The 13,262-nt window shown below is 39.5% G+C and overlaps 1 protein-coding gene and 1 pseudogene across 1 annotated transcript in view; one reads left to right on the forward strand and one right to left on the reverse strand.

Annotated features, from left to right (window-relative positions):
- The window catches only part of RNF24 (ring finger protein 24), a 141,627-nt gene that overhangs the window by 67,085 nt on the left and 61,280 nt on the right, over positions 1 to 13,262 (forward strand). The window lies entirely within an intron of this gene.
- LOC115847536 (histone RNA hairpin-binding protein pseudogene) lies at positions 9,103 to 10,725 on the reverse strand (annotated as a pseudogene).

Genomic DNA, 13,262 nt, shown 5'->3' on the forward strand with positions numbered 1-13,262 from the left:
GGCCCGTGAGCCATGGCCGCTGAGCCTGCGCATCCAGAGCCTGTGCTCCGCAACGAGAGAGGCCACAGCAGTGAGAGGCCCGCATACCGCAAAAAAAAAAAAATGAAAAATAAAAAATAAAGACAAAATTGATAAGATGAACTTCATCAAAATTTAAAACTTTTATGATTCAAAAGATACCATTAAAGTGAAAAGACAAGCCTAAAACTGGGAGAAGAGATTTGCAAATTATATATCTAATAAAGCACATGTATGCAGAATATATAAAGAACGTTTATTACTTAATAATAAGAAAACAAATAGGGAGAGCTTGCCTGGTGGCACAACAGTTAAGAATCCACCTGCCAATGCAAGGGACACGGGTTTGAGCCCTGGTCCGGGAAGATCCCACATGCCACAGAGCAACTAAGCCCATGCGCCAGAACTACTGAGCCTGCGCTCTAGGACCCTTGAGCCACAACTACTGAGACAGCATGCCACAATTACTGAACCCCGCCTGCCTAGAGCACATGCTCTACAACGAGAAGCCACTGCAATGAGAAAACTGCGCACCACAACAAAGAGTAGCCCCTGCTCGCCGCAACTAAAGAAAGACTGCACAGCTATGAAGACCCAGCACAGCCAAAAATAAATAAAATAAATAAATTTATTTTTTTAATCCTTAAAAAAAAGAAAACAAAACAAATAGGGACTTCCCTGGAGTGCAGTGGTTAAGAATCCACCTGCCAATATAAGGGACATGGGTTCAATCCCTGGTCTGGGAAGATCCCACATGCCACGGAGCACCTAAGCCCATGACCACAGCTGCTGACCCCGCGTGCCACAACCACTGAAGCCCACGTGCCTAGAGCCCGTCCTCTGCAACAAGAAGAACCACTGCAATGAGAAGCCTGCTCACCACAATGAGAACCCTGTGCACCACAAAGAAGAGTAACCCCCACTCACCACAACTAGAGAAGGCCCGTGCACAGCAACAAAGATTCAACACAGCCAAAAATAAATAAATAAATATTTTTTTAAAAAAAGGAAAAAGGAAACAAAACAAATAACCCAGTTTAAAATTGGGCAGGGAGAGTCAAGATGGCGGAGTAGAAGGACATGTGCTCACTCTTGCAAGAGAACCGGAATCACAACTAACTGCTGAACAATCATTGACAGGAAGACACTGGAACTCACCAAGAAAGATACCCCACATCCAAAGACAAAGGAGAAGCCACAATGAGATAGTAGGGGGGTGCAATCACATAAAATCAAATCCCATTACTGCTGGGTACATGACTCACAAACTGGAGAACGCTTATACCACAGAGGTCCACCCACTGGAGTGAAGGTTTTGAGCCCTACGTCAGGCTTCCCAACCTGGGGGTCCAGCAATGGGAGGAGGAATCCCTAGAGAATCAGACTTTGAATGCTAGTGGGATTTGACTGCAGGACTTTGACAGGACTGGAGGAAACAGAGACTCCACTCTTGGAGGGCACACATAAAGTAGTGTGCGAATCAGGACCCAGGGGAAGGAGCAGTGACCACATAGGAGACCAAAGCACACATACCTGCTGGTGTTGGAGGGTCTCCTGCAGAGGCGGGCGGTGGCTGTGGCTCACTCTGGGGACAACGACCCTGGCAGCAGAAGTTCTGGGAGGTACTCCTTGGCATGAGCCCTCCCAGAGTCTGCCATTAACCCCACCAAAGACATGGGTAGCCTCCAGTGCTAGGTCACCTCAGGCCAAACAACCAATAGGGAGGGAACCCAGCCCCATCCATCAGCAAACAAGTGCATTAAAGTTTTACTGAGCTCTGCCCATCAGAGCAACACCCAGCTCTACCCACCACCAGTCCCTCCAACCAGGAAGCTTGCACAAGCCTCTTAGATAGCCTCATCCACCAGAGGGCAGATAGCAGAAGCAAGAACTACAATTCTACAGCCTGGGGAAGGACAACCACATTCACAGAAAAACAGACAAAATGAAAAGGCAGAGGACTTTGTACCAGATGAAGGAACAAGATAAAACCCCAGAAAAATAACTAAATGAAGTGGAGATAGGCAACCTTCCAGAAAAAGAATTCGGAATAATGATAGTGAAGATGATCCAGGACCTCGGAAAAAGAATGGAGGCAAAGATTGAGAAGATGCAAGAAATGTTTAACAAAGACCTAGAAGAATTAAAGAACAAACAGAGATGAACAACACAATAACTGCAATGAAAAATACACTAGAAGGAATCAGTAACAGAATAACTGAGGCAGAAGAATGGATAAGTGACCTAGAAGACAAAATGGTAGAATTCACTGCCATGGAACAGAATAAAGAAAAAAGAATGAAAAGAAATGAAGACAGCCTAAGAGAACTCTGGGACAACATTAAACGCAACAACATTCTCATTATAGGGGTCCCAGAAGGAGAAGAGAGAGAGAAAGGACCTAAGAAGATATTTGAATAGATTATAGTCAAAAACTTCCCTAACATGGGGGGGAAATAGCCACCCAAGTCCAGGAAGTGCAGAGAGTACCAGGCAGGAGAAACACACCGAGACACATAGTAATCAAATTGACAAAAATTAAAGACACAGAAATTATTGAAAGCAACAAAGGAAAAATGACAAAAACTTCCCTAACATGGGAGAGGAAATAACCACCCAAGTCCAGGAAGCGCAGAGAGTTCCAGGAAGGATAAACCCAAGGAGAAACATGCCGAGACACATAGTAATCAAATTGACAAAAATTAAAGACAGAGAAATTATTGAAAGCAACAAGGGAAAAACGACAAATAACATACAAGGGAACTCTCACAAGGTTAACAGCTGATTTCTCAGTGGAAACTCTACAAGCCAGAAGGGAGTGGCACAATATATTTAAAGTGATGAAAGGGAAGAACCTACAACCAAGATTACTCTACCCAGCAAGGATCTCATTCAGATTCGATGGAGAAGTCAAAAGCTTTACAGACAAGCAAAAGCTAAGAGAATTCAGCACCACCAATCCGGCTCTACAACAAATGCTAAAGGAACTTCTCTAAGTGGGAAAAACAAGAGGAGAAAAGGACCTACAAAAACAAACCCATAAAAATTAAGAAAATGGTAATAGGAACATACACATTGATAACTACCTTAAATGTAAATGGATTAAATACTCCAACCAAAAGACATAAACTGGCTGAATGGATACAAAAACAAGACCGGTATATATGCTGTCTACAAGAGACCCACTTGAGGACTTCCCTGGTGGTGCAGTGGTTGAGAGTCCGCCTGCCGATGCAGGGGACACAGGTTCGTGTCCCAGTCCAAGAAGATCCCACATGCCACGGAGCAGCTAGGCCTGTGACCCATGGCCGCTGAGCCTGCGCGTCTGGAGCCTGTGCTCCGCAACGGGAGAGACCACAACAGTGAGAGGCTCGTGTACTGCAAAAAAAAAAAAAAGAAAGCCGGAGTAGAAATTCTCATATCAGACAAAATAGACTTTAAATAAAGATTATTACAAGAGACAAAGAAGGATACCACATAATCATCAAGGGATCAATCCAAGAAGAAGATATAACAATTGTAATTATTTATGCACCCAACATACGAACACCTCAATACATAAGGCAAATGCTAACACCTATAAAGAGGGAGTTGACAGTAACACAATAATAGTGGGGGACTTTAACACCTCACTTACACCAATGGACAGATCATCCAGACAGAAAATTAATAAGGAAACACAAGCTTTAAATGACATAATACACCAGATACATTTAATTGACATTTATAGGACATTCCATCCAAAAACAACAGATTACACTTTCTTCTCAAGTGCACATGGAACATTCTCCAGGATTGATCATGTTTTGTGTCACAAATCAAGCCTCGGTAAATTTTAAGAAAAATGAAATCATATCAAGCATCTTTTCCAACCACAATGCTATGAGATTAGAAATCAACAGGGAAAAAATAATAACACAAACGCATGGAGACTAAAAAGTAAGTTACTAAATAACCAAAAGATCACTGAAGAAATCAAAGAGGAAATCAAAAAATACCTAGAGACAAATGACAACAAAAACACGACTATCCAAAACCTATAGGATGCAGCAAAAGCAGTTCTAAGAGGGAAGTTTACAGCAATACAATCCTACCTCAAGAAACAAGAAAAATCTCAAATAAACAATCTAATCTTACACCCAAAGGAACTAGAAAAAGAACAAACAAAATCCAAAGTTAGTAGAAGGAAAGAAATCATAAAGATCAGAGCAGAAATAAATGAAATAGAAACAAAGAAAACAATAGCAAAGATCAATAAAATTAAAAGCTGGTTCTTTGAGAAGTTAAAATTGATAAACCTTTAGCCAGACTCATCAAGAAAAAGAGAGAACTCATATCAATACAATTAGAAATGAAAAAGGAGAAGTTACAGTGGACACCACAGAAATACAAAGCATCCTAAGAGACTACTACAAGCTACAAGCAACTCTATGCCAATAAAATGGACAACCTGGAAGAAATGGACAAATTCTTAGAAAGGTACAACCTTCCAAGACTAAACCAGGAAGAAATAGAAAATATGAACAGACCAATCACAAATAATGAAATTGAAACTGTGATTAAAATTTTCCAATAAACAAAAGTCCAGGACCAGATGGCTTCACAGGTGAATTCTATCAAACATTTAGAGAGGAGCTAACACCATTCTTCTCAAAGTCTTCCAAAAAATTGCAGAGGAAGGGACACCCAAACTCATTCTATGAGGCCAACATCACCCTGATACCAAAACCAGACAAAGATGCTCCAGAAAAAGAAAATTACAGACCAGTATCACTGATGAATCTAGATGCAAAAATCCTCAACAAAATACTAGCAAACAGAATCCAACAACACAGTAAAAGGATCATTCACTATGATCAAGTGGGATTTATACCAGGAATGCAAGGATTCTTCTATATATGCAAATCAATTGATGTGATAAACCATATTAACAAATTGAAGGAGAAAAACCATATGATCATCTCAATAGATGCAGAAAAAGCTTTTGACAAAATTCAACACCCATTTATGATAAAAACTCTCCAGAAAGTGGGCATACAGGGAACTTACCTCAACATAATAAAGACCATATATGACAAACCCACAGCAAACATCATTCTCAATGGTGAAAAACTGAAAGCATTTCTGTAAGATCAGGAACAAGACAAGGATGTCCACTCTTGCCACTACTATTTGACATAGTTTTGGAAGTCCTAGCCACGGCAATCAGAGAAGAAAAAGAAATGAAAGGAATCCAAATTGGAAAAGAAGAAGTAAAACTGTCACTGCAGATGACATGATACTATACATAGAGAATCCTAAAAATGCCACCAGAAAACTACTAGAGCTAATCAATGAAATTGGTAAAGTTGCAGGATACAGAATTAATGCACAGAAATCTCTTGCATTCCTATACACTAACAACGAAAGATCAGAAAGAGAAATTAAGGAAACAATCCCATTCACCATTGCCCCAAAAAGGAATAGAATACCTACGAGGTAAAAGACCTGTACTCGGAAAACTATAAGACACTGATGAAAGAGATCAAAGATGAGCTAAACAGATGGAGAGATATATCATGTTCTTGATTGGAAGAATCAATATTGTGAAAATGACTGTACTACCCAAAGCAATCTACAGATCAATGCAATCCCTATCAAATTACCAGTGGCATTTTTTACAGAACTAGGACAAAAAATCTTAAAATTTGTATGGAGGCACAAAAGACCCCAAATAGGCAATGCAGTCTTGAGGGAAAAAGACAGAGCTGGAGGAATCAGACTCCCTGACTTCAGACTATACTACAAAGCTACAGTAATCAAGACAATATGGTACTGGCACAGAAACAGAAATATAGTTCAATGGAACAGAATAGAAAGCACCTATGGTCAACTAATCAATGACAAAGGCGGCAAGGACATAAAATGGAGAAAAAACAGTCTCTTCAATAAGTGGTGCTAGGAAAAGTGGACAGCTACATGTAAAAGAATGAAATTAGAACACTCCCTAACACCATACACAAAAATAAACTCAAAATGGAGTTTATTTTTTACATTTTTTGCATTTAAAGACCTAAATGTAAGGCCAGACACTATAAAACTCTTAGAGGAAAACATAGGCAGAACGCTCTTTGACATAAATCACAGCAAGATCTTGTTTGATCCACCTCCTAACAGTAATGGAAATAAAAACAAAAAACAAATGGGACCTAATGAAACTTAAACTTTGCCAAGCAAAGGAAACTACAAACAAGACAAAAAGACAACCCTCAGAATGGGAGAAAATATTTGCAAACGAATCAACGGACAAAGGATTAATCTCCAAAATACATGAACAGCTCATGCAGCTCAATATTAAAAAAAAACAAACAACCCAATCCAAAAATGGGCAGAAGACCTAAATAGACATGTCTCCAAAGAAGATATACAGATGGCCAAGAAGCACATGAAAAGCTGCTCAACATCACTAATTATTAGAGAAATGCAAATCAAAACTACAATGAGGTATCACCTCACACCAGTTAGAATGGGCATCATCAAAATCTACAAACAACAAATGCTGGAGAGGGTATGGATGAAGGGAACCCTCTTGCACTGTTGGTGGGAATGTAAATTGTTACAGCCACTATGGAGAACAGTATGGAGGTTCCTTAAAGAACTAAAAATAGAATTACCATATGATCCAGCAAGCCACTACTGGGCATATACCTGGAGAAAACCATAATTCAAAAAGACACATGCACCCAATGTTTATTGCAGCACTATTTACAATAGCCAGGTCATGGAAGCAACCTAAATGCCCATCAACAGACAAATGGATAAAGAAGTTGTGTTACATATATACAATGGAATATTACTCAGCCATAAAAAGGAACGAAATTGGGTCATTTGTAGAGACATGGATGGATCTAAAGACTGTCATACAGAGTGAAGTAAGTCAGAAAGAGAAAAACAAATATCGTGTATTAACAGGTATATGTGGAACCTAGAAAAATGGTACAGAGGAACCGGTTTGCAGGGCAGAGATAGAGACACAGATGTAGAGAACAAACGTAGGGACACTAAGGGGGGAAAGTGGCTGGGGGTGGTGGTGGTGGTGGGATAAATTGGGAGATTGGGATTGACATACATACACTAATATGTATAAAATAGATAACTAATAAGAAACTGCTGTATAAAAATATAAATAAAATTCAAAAAAATTTTAAAAATAAAATTGGGCAGGGAGTTCGCTGGTGGTCCAGTGGTAAAGAATCCACCTTCCAATGCAGGGGATACGGGTTCGATTCCCTGGTCGGGGAACTAAGATCCCACATGCCATGGGGCAACTAAGCCTGCACACTTCAACTAGAAAGCCTGCTGTGCTGCAAACTACAGAGCCCACGTGCTCTTGAGCCTGCACACCACAATGAAGGGCCCGCATGCTGCAATAAAAGATCCTGCATGCCACAACTAAGACTCAACGCAGCCAACAATGACTAAATAAATAAATAAAATATTTTTTAAAATGAAATAAAATTGGGCAAAGGATTCGTATATTTCAACAAAGATAATATGCAAATGGCCAGTATGCACATGAAAAGATGCTCAGTATCACTAATCATTAATGAAATGCAAATTAAAAACCACAGTGAGGTACCACTTCACATTGACTAGGATGGCTGAAATCAAAAAGATAAGTTTGGAGAGGATGTGGAGAAATTCAAACCCTCATACACTGCCTCTGAGATTGTAAAATTGTGCAGCCACTTTAGAAAACAGTCTGGCAGTTCCTCAAAAGGTTAAACATTAAGTTGCCATATGACCCAGCAACTTCACTCCTAGTTATATAGCCAAGAGAAGTGAAAAATATGTCCACACAAAAAGTTTCACATGAATGTTCATAGCAGCTGAGCATTATTATAACTGTATTATTTATAATAGCCAACTAATGGAAACAATCCAAGTGTCCAGGCAACTGGTAAGTGAATAAAGAAAATACAGTTTATCCTTAAAATGGAATACTATTTGTCAATAAAAGGAAACAAAGTACTAATATAGGCTATAATGTGGATGAACACTGAAGACATTATGCTAAATGAAAGAAGCCAGACACAAAATACCATATATTGTGATTCCACGTACATAAAATGTCCAGAAAAGGCAAATCTTTAGAGACGAAGTGGATTAGTAGTTGCCTCGGGCTAGGGGTTGGAATAGGGAATGACAGCTAATGAGTACAGTTTCCTTTTGGGGATGATAAAAATGATCTGGAAGTGGATTATGGTGATGATTGCACAACTCAAAATTTACTAAAAATCATTGAATTACACTTAAGGTACACTGAAAATGAATTTTAGGTACATAAATTATATCTCAAAAAAGCTAATAGGAACAAAAAAGGGAATGGGAAGATACCGGAAACTGAAACTTCTAGATTATTGCAAGAAGGCTTCTGCAGAGCCTCAAGAACATGGCATTTGGGACAATATAACGCACTGAAATGTGGTTTTTGGGGGGGGGGTTGAATTTTATTTATTTTTTATACAGCAGGTTCTTATTAGTTATCTATTTTATACATATTAGTGTATATATGTCAATCCCAATCTCCCAATTCATCACACCACCACCACCACCCCCACTTTCCCCCCTTGGTGTCCATACGTTTCTTCTCTACATCTGTGTCTCTATTTCTGCCCTGCAAACCGGTTCATCTGTACCATTTTTCTAGATTCCACATTTATGCGTTAATATATGATATTTGTTTGAAATGTGTTTTTTGAGAGAAGTTTTCATTTGATCGTGTATATACTTGGTAAGTTTATATTGCTACTTAATCTTTCATTTAATAAATGTATTCTCAGCACATCCTAGATGCTGGGAATGCCATAATGATCAAAACATCACAGATTCTGTCATCTCGGAGTTTCTGTTATATAGTTGAGATGAAAAACACAATAAAATCATAATTAAAATTTTAATTACAACCTTTGATAATGAGGGGTGTTTTTTTTTTTGGATTGGCTAACCTGCATTAAAGGATTTTTCTTTTTTTTTTCTTTTTTTTAATTTTTTTTTTGGCAACGTAGTTAAAGAAGGTCCTTTTTATTTTTGCAATGTCATTCTATACAAAAGCAATAGAAACACAACAGTCTTAACAAGAAGTTTACAATTGAATATTTGAACAGAAAATCTGTACACATTATCATTCACAACAATTTTACATGGTAAGTTAACTGACTGTAAAAAAAATGTTCTTTCTAAATCTTTCTGCTTTCTAAACTCTTGGAAACAGTATAGATAGAAGGCCTACTTAGTGCTATTTACAAATAACAAATTAAGACTGTATAACTTACATAAACCCCATTAATTTACCAGCTCAATTTAATATCTCACTATTCAGTTCTCTGTATGAAGAAAAAAGCAAATCTTGACATATTAACAAACAGCCCAAACCCTAACCCTTTCCATAAAGATATTAAAGGTATCTGATTATGAGGACACTGACACTGACACTTGTCAGGTTGACTTCAAGGATGCGGGAGATTAAGCGATTAAGATTGTTGCAAGATTGCTTCGAGTTCAATTTTCCTCGGAATTGGAATTTTAGTTCCATTTTACAGTTTAAAATATGCAGAATACACTCCCTCTACATAAAATTAACGTTTCTTAAGAAAATAAGGCAAGAACAACAATTCACCATGAGACTGTACACTATTAGAAACCTCCAGTTACAAACGCAGGATGCATGCTTGGCAGGCCACTTCCCACCTGGGGAGGCAGCGCTGCTCCCAGTGGCCTCCAGGTGGCGACAGTTAGCTCATGGCTGAGAAGTCTTTCAAGGGTTCAGTTAAACAGGCTTTAAAGTCAAACTTGTCCTCTGCCTGGCAGTCCACGTTTCTAACTTTCGTGGGTGTGCCACAGTACATGTCGAAGTTATCCTGAGAGCTCGTCTGGGACTCAGAGCTGCTCTCCGCGGATTCCATCTCCATCTCCCCGAGGTCAACAGGACGTATTTCTTGCAAATCACATCCTTCTTCCGCTGGAGGATTCCAAAAATGCAGAGCCACCTTCCAGAGTTTGATCTGCTGGTCCCACGATCGTGGACTATACTTCTTGAATTTGTTGGGTGTTTTGGGATGAATGCCAGGCTGTTGAAGGTGCCTTGGGACTTTAATATAGCGATCGTAGGCGATGGTGTTCTTCCCATAGTCGATCTGCTTCTGTCTTCTCATCAGGACACTTTCATCGGTCTCCAAGTCAGCTGGCAATGCTGACGTAGACTCCTTTGAATCCGAACTTCCTAATGATGATTTTCTCTCCCTTCCAAAGTCATTTATGAGGAGTTTCCTTTTATATCTTGAAATTTCGTTGTTAACTCTAGTCCTCATTTCATCTTCTTCGACTGCACTTGCCCAGTCTGAACATCTAGAATGGGGCTTAGGGCCTTTGGGAGTGGTAAAGCTATCAGGTCTGCGGTCGCCCGGCGGCCTCGGGGGGGCCCTAGGCGTCCTCGGACTTCCAGTGCCTCCCCTTGGTCGTGTGCTTGCGTCCCAGGCTCCATCTCGTGGCGGGTGGCTGGCTGTCGTCGCCGTCACAGCGGCTTCCGCACCCGGGGGACTTCGCAGCCGTCAGGCCATGGCGACGCGGCGGGCGGGGTCGTGGGGGCCTGGGGTCCGGCGGTGGCGGTGGCAGCAGCGGCGACCTCCTCTCCACGCGACGCTGATGGACTCTGTTTGGTTGTTTCATCTTTGTTGGAGTATAATTGCTTCACAATGCTGTGTTAGTTTCTGCTTTATAACAAAGTAAATCAGCTATACGTATACATACATGCCCATATCTCCTTGCGTCACCCTCCCTATCCCACCCCTCTAGGTGGTCACAAACACCGAGTTGATCTCCCTGTGCTATGCGATTGCTTCCCACTACCTATCTGTTTTACATTTGGTAGTGTATATATGTCCATGCCACTCTCTCACTTCCCCCAGCTTACCCATCCCCCTCCCCGTGTCCTCAAATCCACTCTCTACATCTGCGTCTTTATTCCTATCCTGCCCCTAGGTTCCTCAGAACCTTTTTTTTTTTTTAGATTGCATATATATGTATTAGCATACGGTATTTGTTTCTCTCTTTCTGACTTACTTCACTCTGTATGACAGACTCTAGGTCCATCCACCTCACTATAAATAACTCAATTTCGGTTTTTTTATGGCTGAGTAATATTCCATTGTATATATGTGCCACATTTTCTTTATCCATTCATCTGTCAGTGGGCACTTAGGTTGCTTCCATGTACTGCCTATTGTAAATAGAGTTGCAATGAACATCGTGGTACCTGACTCCTTTTCAATTATGGTTTTCAGGGTATATGCCAGTAGTGGGATTGCTGGGTCGTATGGTAGTTCTATTTTTAGTTTTCTAAGGAACCTCCATACTGTTCTCCATAGTGGCTGTAACAATTTACATTCCCACCAACAGTGCAAGAGGGTTCCCTTTTCTCCACACCCTCTCCAGCATTTATTGCTTGTAGATTTTTTGATGATGGCCATTCTCACTGGTGTGCGGTGATACCTCATTGTAGTTTTGATTTGCATTTCTCTAATGATTAGTGATGCTGAGCATCCTTTCATGTATTTGTTGGCAACCTGTATATCTTCTTTGGAGAAATGTCTATGTAGGTCTTCCGCCCATTTTTGGATTGGGTTGTTTGTTTTTTTGTTATTGAGCTGCATGAGCTGCTTGGAAATTTTGGAGATAAATCCTTTGACAGTTGCTTCATTTGCAAATATTTTCTCCCATTCTGAGGGTTGTCTTTTCATCTTGTTTACGTTTTCCTTTGCTGTGGAAAAGCTTTTAAGTTTAATTAGGTCCCATTTGTTTATTTTTGTTTTTATTTCCATTTCTCTAGGAGGTGGGTCAGAAAGGATCTTGCTGTGATTTATGTCATAGAGTGTTCTGCCTGTGTTCTCCTCAAAGAGTTTGATAGTGTCTGGCCTTACATTTAGGTCTTTAATCCATTCTGAGTTTATTTTTGTGTATGGTGTTAGGGAGTTTTCTAATTTCATTCTTTTACATATAGCTGTCCAATTTTCACAGCACCAATTATTGAAGAAGCTGTCTTTTCTCCATTGTATATTCTTGCCTCCTTTATCAAAAATAAGCTGACCATATGTGCATGGGTTTATCTCTGGGCTTTCTATCCTGTTCCATTGATCTATATTTCTGTTTTTGTGCCAGCACCATACTCTCTTGATTACTGTAGCTTTGTAGTATAGTCTGAAGTCTGGGAGCCTGATTCCTCCAGCTCCATTTTTCTTTCTCAAGATTGCTTTGGCTATTCTGGGTCTTTTGTGTTTTCATACAAATTGAAATTTTTTGTTCTAGTTCTGTGAAAAATGCCATTGGTGGTTAGTTTGATAGGGATTGCCTTGAATCTGTAGATTGCTTTGGGTAGTATAGTCATTTTCACAATGTTGATTCTTCTAGTCCAAGAACATGGTATATCTCTCAATCTGTATCATCTTTAATTTCTTTCATCAGTGTCTTATAGTTTTCTGCATACAGGTCTTTTTTCTCCTTAGGTAGGTTTATTCCTAGGTATTTTATTCTTTTTGTTGCAGTGGTAAATGGGATTGTTTCCTTAATTTCTCTTTCAGATTTTTCATCATTAGTGTATAGGAATGCAAGAGATTTCTGTGCATAATTTTGCATCCTGCTACTTTACCATATTCATTGATTAGCTCTTGTAGTTTTCTGGTAGCATCTTTAGGATTCTCTATGTCTACTATCATGTCATCTCCAAACAGTGACAGCTTTACGTCTTTTCCGATTTGTATTCCTTTTATTTCTTTTTCTTCTCTGATTGCCATGGCTAAAACTTCCAAACTATGTTGAATAATAGTGGTGAGAATGGACAACCTTGTCTTTTTCCTGATCTTAGAGGAAATGGTTTCCGTTTTTCACCATTGAGAATGATGTTGGCTGTGGGTTTGTCATATGGCCTTTATTATGTTCAGGTAAGTTCCCTCTATGCCTACTTTCTGGAGGGTTTTTATCATAAATGGGTGTTGAATTTTGTCGAAAGCTTTTTCTGCATCTATTGAGATGATCATATGGTTTTTATTCAATTTGTTAATATGGTTTATCACATTGATTGATTTGCGTATATTAAAGAATCCTTGCATCCTGGGATAAATCCCACTTGATCATGGTGTATGATCCTTTTAATGTGCTGTTGGATTCTGTTTCCTAGTATTTTGTTGAGGATTTTTGCATCTATGTTCATC

This window comes from Globicephala melas, chromosome 15, assembly GCF_963455315.2.
Source record: "Globicephala melas chromosome 15, mGloMel1.2, whole genome shotgun sequence".
Classification (NCBI taxonomy): domain Eukaryota; kingdom Metazoa; phylum Chordata; class Mammalia; order Artiodactyla; family Delphinidae; genus Globicephala; species Globicephala melas.